Here is a 6,607-nt window from a genome sequence, read left to right as displayed (position 1 = left end):
ACTCATCTTTGTATCTGTGCGATTATAGAATCTGTGACCGCATGGCTAGCCTCATTGAAGCTATTTCCATTTTAAATTAGTCAGTCTTCTTCTTCTTCATTGGCTGATTACTCCCATCTCATAAGAATCCCCACCCAGTTGACTACTTTAAAATGGTTGAACCCCTCAATGGCCACTCTAAAACAACTTATATCTAAGATGAGTCCTCTATCTATCTCTATGACAACAAGCACAACTCTGATATAAAGTCGTTTTTTCAAAGTTGCCGAAATGCCATGTGCATTCATAACAACCTAACCATTACGAAACTTCTATTATATCAAATAAGTCTCACGTAGCAAATTAGTAATTTACATTTTTTGTTGACCAAATTCAAAACTCATTGACCTCAACACAAAATGTTCTCACTTCTTGGGTTTATTTTCGTGGACAGATTTTGTGGGTGGAGTAAACCTCGTTTCGTCTCTTCCTCTCTGGAGCAATTAAAATAAATTCCATTAAGTTATTAAACCGGAGAGTTTCATTGAATCGGACAGGTCACTCTTCCAGATACCAAAGAATATATCACTTTTCTCTGGAAAAAAATGTCATATAACCTTTTAACCTTAGTGCTTAGAATAGTCAATTAATTATACTTCCACCAAATTTGTTTGGCTTCTTTTTGAAGACCTCAGGCAAGGATTAAACTCAGGTTTACATTGAAAAGGGCGCAAGACCTCAGGCCAGGGTCAACTTGTGGGTTAAACTAATGTATTCTGGGAAATGTAGCATTTTTCCAATATTGAATGAAATGTCAGTAATGAATTAAATATAATAACTTTGAATATTTGCATGCAGGTTTTGTCATTTTAAGAGTTTGTCCTGAAAATMWATTGTTTCAACAATATTTTATATGCTTGTACTGTATATAACGGCATGTTTGATGTTTTATGTAGAAGTATATTTGTATAGACTACTACACCTAATATGTATAAACTACCACACCTAATAATAATACAACACCCGTTCTGCCAGTCAACTTCTGTTAAAGGTCCCCAAAGCACACACATCCCTGGGTCGCTCCTCTTCAYTTCGCTGCAGCTAGCGACTGGAACGAGCTACAACAAACACTCAAACTGGACAGTTTCATCTCCATCTCTTCATTCAAAGACTCAATCCTGGACACTCTTACTGACAGTTGTGGCTGCTTTGCGTGATGTATTGTTGTCTCTACCTTCTTGCCCTTTGTGCTGTTGTCTGTGCCCAATAATGTTTGTACCATGTTGTGCTGCTGCCATGTGTTGCGACCATGTTGTATTGTCATGTGTTGCTGCCATGCTATGTTGTCGTCTTAGGTCTCTCTTGATGTAGTGTTGTGGTGTCTCGTCGTGATGTGTGTTTTGCCCTATATTTCTATTTTTAATCCCTGCCTCAGTCCCCACAGGAGGCCTTTTGCCTTTTGGTAGGCCGTCATTGTAAATTAGAATTTGTTCTTAACTGACTTGCCTAGTTAAATAAAGGTAAAAAAAAAAGATATTATGACAATAATAATATAGAATAGTAGAGGCATTTTAATTTAACTGAATTCAATTATATTTCCTTATCCTGTTTACTATTTCGATTCGAATTCAATTTAAAAAATGTATTGGAATTTGAGGCATTCTCAATTCAATTCTGAATTGAGCCCAACCCTGTTTGCTATTGAAGATTGACAGTATTATTTTTTTTTAACTGATATTCCCATTCAAGTCAGCGTTGTCTGATAGGTGTGTGGCCCTCCAAACATCTTTGAGGTACCATTTGAAAGTTGAAACTTCTATTGTATTCCCATTTTAGTACATTTAACAGCCAAAACATGACTCCCACCCTGTATTCAAGAGCATGCTGAATTGAGACCAACCCGGCTGTGAATCTCTTCTGAGAAGAAATCACAAGTGCACCCTACAGATTGTGACATCAGCCTGGCTCAGACTGGAATGGCGGATTCTGGCCAAAAGGGGAAGACCCTGCCACACACCGAGGGAGAACGTACAACCCTTACTCAGATGAGTGAATGTAAGTACTGAATCTCTTCATGATTTTCATATGCCTGGACCTACAGTGCATTTGGAAAGTATACAGACCCCTTTACTTTTTCCACATTTTGTTACGTTACAGCATTATTCTTTAATGGATAAAAAAAATAAAAAATCTCACACAATACCCCATAATGACAAAGCGAAAACAGGTTTTTATAAAAAAATATATTAAAAAAAACCTTATTTACGTTTTATTCAGACCCTATGAGACTAGAAATTGAGCTCAGGTGCATCCTGTTTCTATTGATCATCCTTGAGATGTTTCTACAACTTGGAGTCCACCTGTTGTAAATTCAATTGAATGGAAATGATTTGGAAAGGCACARGCCTGTCTATATAAGGTCTCACAGTTGACAGTGCATGTCAGAGCAAAAGGTTGAAGGAATGAGGTCAAAGGAATTGTCCGTAGAGCTGCGAGACAGGATTGTGTCGAYGCACAGATCTGGGGAAGGGTACCAAAACATTTCTGTAGTATTGAAGGTCCCCAAGAACAGAGTGGCCTCCATCATTCTTAAATGGAAGAAGTTTGGAACCACCATGACTCTTCCTKGAGCTGGCAGCCCGGCCAAACTTAGGGGGAGAAGGCCTTGGTCATGGAGGTAACCAAGAACCCGATGGTCACTCTGACAGAGCTCGACAGTTCCTCTGTGGAGATGGGAGTACCTTCCAGAAGGACAACCATCTCTGCAGCACTCTACCAATCAGGTCTTTATGTTAGAGTGGCCAGATGGAAGTCACTCCTCAGTAAAATCACATGACAGCCCACTTGGAGTTTGCCAAAAGGCATCTAAAGGACTCTCAGACCATGAGAAACAAGATTCTCTGGTCTGTTGAAACSAAGATTGAACACTTTGGCTGGACTGCCAAGCGTCACGTCTGGAGGAAACGTGGAACCATCCCTACGGTGAAGCATGTTGGTGGCAGCTTCATGCTGTGGGGATTTATTTCAGTGGCAGGGACTGGGAGACTAGTCAGGATCGACGGAAAGATGAACGGAGCAAAATACAGAGAGATCCTTGATGAGAACCTGCTCCAGACCGCTCAGGACCTCCGACTGGGGGTGAAGGTTCACCTTCCAACAGGACAATGACCCTAAGCACACAGCCAAGACAACACAGGAGTGGCTTCAGGACAAGTCTCTGAATGTCCTTGTGGCCCAGCCAGAGCCCGGACWTGAACCCGTTCGAACATCTCTGGAAAGACCTGGAAATAGCTGTGCAGCGACTCTACCCATCCAACCTGACAGAGRTTGAGACGATCGAAAGAGAAGATTGTGAGAAACTCCCCAAATACAGATGTCCCAAGCTTGTAGTGTCATACCCAAGAAGACTAGAGGCTGTAATCACTGCCAAAGGTGCTTCAACAAAGTAKTGCGTAAAGGGTCTGAATACTTATGTAAATGTGATATCATTTTTWTTWTTTTATAAATGTGCAAYAATTTCTGAAAACCAGTTTTTGCTTTGTCATTATGGGGTATTGTGTGTAGATTGATGAGTGAAAAAAACGATTTAGTCCATTTTAGAATAAGGCTGTAACGTAACAAAATGTGGAAAAGTCWAGGTGTCTGAATACTTTCCGAATGCACTGTATATACTGAATCTACTTCCTATTGACATTGCTTCTGTAGCTCATCTCACTGTACCCCACAACAGTTAGAGCTAAGTTCACTAGAGACAAGATTTAGTTTAATTCAGAATGTTTCTCTTGTAGGCATACATACTGTATCTCTTCATGATTTAGGCAAAAATGTGTGACCTCAACCACTTCCACTCGTCCATGACGTCAGAGAGCGAGACCCCTCTGCATCCTGTGCCAGACACCGTTGTGCTGTGAGATGTTGTCGGCCATTTTAGAAAACACTGAGGGGGAGAGTGTGTAGAGATAGACACTGATGCAAATATACACTCACTTTTTGCTTGTTCAGATCGGGTTGAAGAACAATCTAAATGGTGAACACTCAGAATCAATCAGAGAGGTTGTTCATAAGCTATGGAAGCTGGGTTTTCTACAACTGGAGAGAGGAAGCCTCATATTCAGCGAYAGCGATGTGAAGGACCACGGAATCGACGTCTCCAAAAGTTCCACAGGTTGTGTAGGCCGCTCATCGCAGGGTGTGAGATGTACCTGGAGGAAATGTACCACTTTGCGCACACGGCATTCAAGACTACCTAGCTGCTCTGCACGCGTTTCTCACCTACACAAACAAAAGGAGAAACCTACTACTCCAACCTACTACAATCTTTGATCGATTGAAAAGGACATTCAGGAGAGCAACCCTTTTAGACCTCCACAGATGCTCCGTGGACAGGGTTTTACGGAATACGCACGGAACTTATGACCTCTTTCTCTGCTTCCTCCTTGACCTCTCAACAACACCCAACCAGACTCTTTTAGATCTATCATGTCTAGGTCACAGGCTCCAAGGGGATCACAGAGATCACGGCAGAGTACATCAAGCAGGCGATCGAGGCTGAGCCTTACCCTCAGACCACCCCAACGCTTTTCTGCAGTCTGCGAGAGCTGGGGGACGCCTCGCTGGGCAGGGAGGTGCGACGCTACCTGGCCTCCGAGTCCCGTGGGGTTCCTGCTGGAGCCCGACCAATGCTGGGAGCTGGCGGACATGCTTTGGACAGGCGGGGAGATGGAGAGGGAAGTGTTTAGGGAGATGGAACGTTTGAGTTGGACACGTCGGATGAGCATGTGGGGCTTTTAGAGGATGCAGACCGTACTGGGAGACAGACACTGGCAGGTATACTAGAAAGACATCAATGCTGTATGAATGGTCTACTAGGGAGATATCGCCACGGACTATACTGACACATCYACCAAGTTTAGAGAGATGTATAGGTACATTAGGAAGGTAGGTTTGAGTGTTTTATATGTAGAGAGAAAAAAAAAGTGATGAATGCAATCCATGTTTATGGCTCTGAGTAGTGGGTAGTAGTGGTTACTGAAATATATTTKAATTAATCGATTCTTCAAACAAACTTTATTTGCTTCGAGTTTGTACAAACTGACTTGCCGTTCACATGGCAGAAGTCATAGCGCAGTTGAGGTTGGTCATGGTGCCAATAGACTCCAGGTAGAGGTGCCACATCAGACCACCTRCCCATTTTTTGAGGTACCTTCTTTACRGCCACCACCCTGAACAGCTCMTAGGGTGGCACCAGGACATTGAGGCCTGAAGAGGAGRGGCAGTGGCGCGAGTGCGAGCGGGGCAGCAGGTGCCCGTGACATATCCGGATGGTCAGGTCAAAGCTGGAGCTGTACCGCCACGTGGACTCCAGGACGAAGTGCCCGGTGCGCACCTGATCCCCCACCTCCCCTCGCAAGTTGTCCCTGCGCCCGCTGTTAGCATACAGCAGCAGGCAGCCCTTCCCATCCTGCTACGCCTCCTCCCGCCCTATCAGGAGGGCGTCGGTCAGCAGGAAGTGGAGGGACTTGAACAGGAAGAACCGACGGTAGACATTGGCYTCGGGGCCCAGAGATCTGGKTTCCACGTCGAAGATCAAAGGGAAGGTGCGGTTGTATGTGTTTGTGTAGGGGGTCAGCGCTGTGACATGGAGGTCAGTGAGGTTCGCCAAGGTCATCTTGCAGTGTTCCGCTTGCAACCAGGCGGTGGAGAAAGGGGCTGGCCTGGCGTTCCCTGGTCAGCAGGTCGCCTGCGGCGATGTTCCCCCTCTCCTCCCAACACGTCGGGTAGCGGTCGTCCACCGAGCTCAGTTCCATGTTCAACCGCTCCTCGTCACACCGGCACTTGCACTGCTGAGGACAGCTATYCAGCACTAGAATCATTCTGGCACTGCAGAGGACAGCTATACAGTGTTAGAATCATGTTATCATGATATCATGTTATCATATATATACTGTATATAGCTACATATATAAATACAAAGCTCTGGCTTCCTGTAAATTGTCACCAATATATTCAAATATGTACAACTGGGGTCACCCACCTCTGCACTGTTGACTGTAGTGAGCATTGTTGCCAAGAGCAACATGACTCCTGTCAAGCATTTCATAATAATGCAGGTTGACAGCAAAACAACCTGTTGATAGAATGTAGAAAAATAATCACTCATTTCCTAATACTGGTATTTTTACAAAAACATGACTGATGAATCTTGGTCAGTCAGTCATAACTGCTAGAACATGTGGTTGATCACCTAATGTGGAGTTGAAACAAACTAATGTGTATATAATTCKATAGACTTTCAAATGTTGTGTTTTCTGATTATTATCCATTGGGGTGGTGTGTGTCTGTGCCAGCAACTGTGTTTCCTTACCGGATCTCTGTCCTCTCTTTGTCCAATCCCTGTCCCAGATAGTTTTAGCTGACACTTTAGGTCTATCCTGTTAAGTCAGGCTCTGAGACAAACAGCTTCACAGAAATCACCTCACAATAAATGAATGATCTGAGCMTGTGCTGGGTCGGACACTAGTGTAGACTACCCACAGATAKAAACTCTTGAAGCCAACCCCCTTCACTGTGTTTATCCCAGTAGTTAGTGGCTCCTCTCCTCTGCTTCAAATACACTGATCTGAAACAG

General features: G+C 43.9%; 1 pseudogene; it reads right to left on the bottom strand.

Moving 5' to 3' along the window:
- Positions 1 to 4,592: 4,592 nt before the first annotated feature.
- Positions 4,593 to 6,119, bottom strand: LOC139025649 (ecto-ADP-ribosyltransferase 4-like; annotated as a pseudogene).
- Positions 6,120 to 6,607: the final 488 nt, after the last annotated feature.

Source organism: Salvelinus sp. IW2-2015, unplaced genomic scaffold (genome assembly GCF_002910315.2).
Source record: "Salvelinus sp. IW2-2015 unplaced genomic scaffold, ASM291031v2 Un_scaffold3016, whole genome shotgun sequence".
In the NCBI taxonomy this organism is placed as follows: domain Eukaryota; kingdom Metazoa; phylum Chordata; class Actinopteri; order Salmoniformes; family Salmonidae; genus Salvelinus; species Salvelinus sp. IW2-2015.
This window is presented reverse-complemented; position numbering and strand designations above follow the sequence as displayed.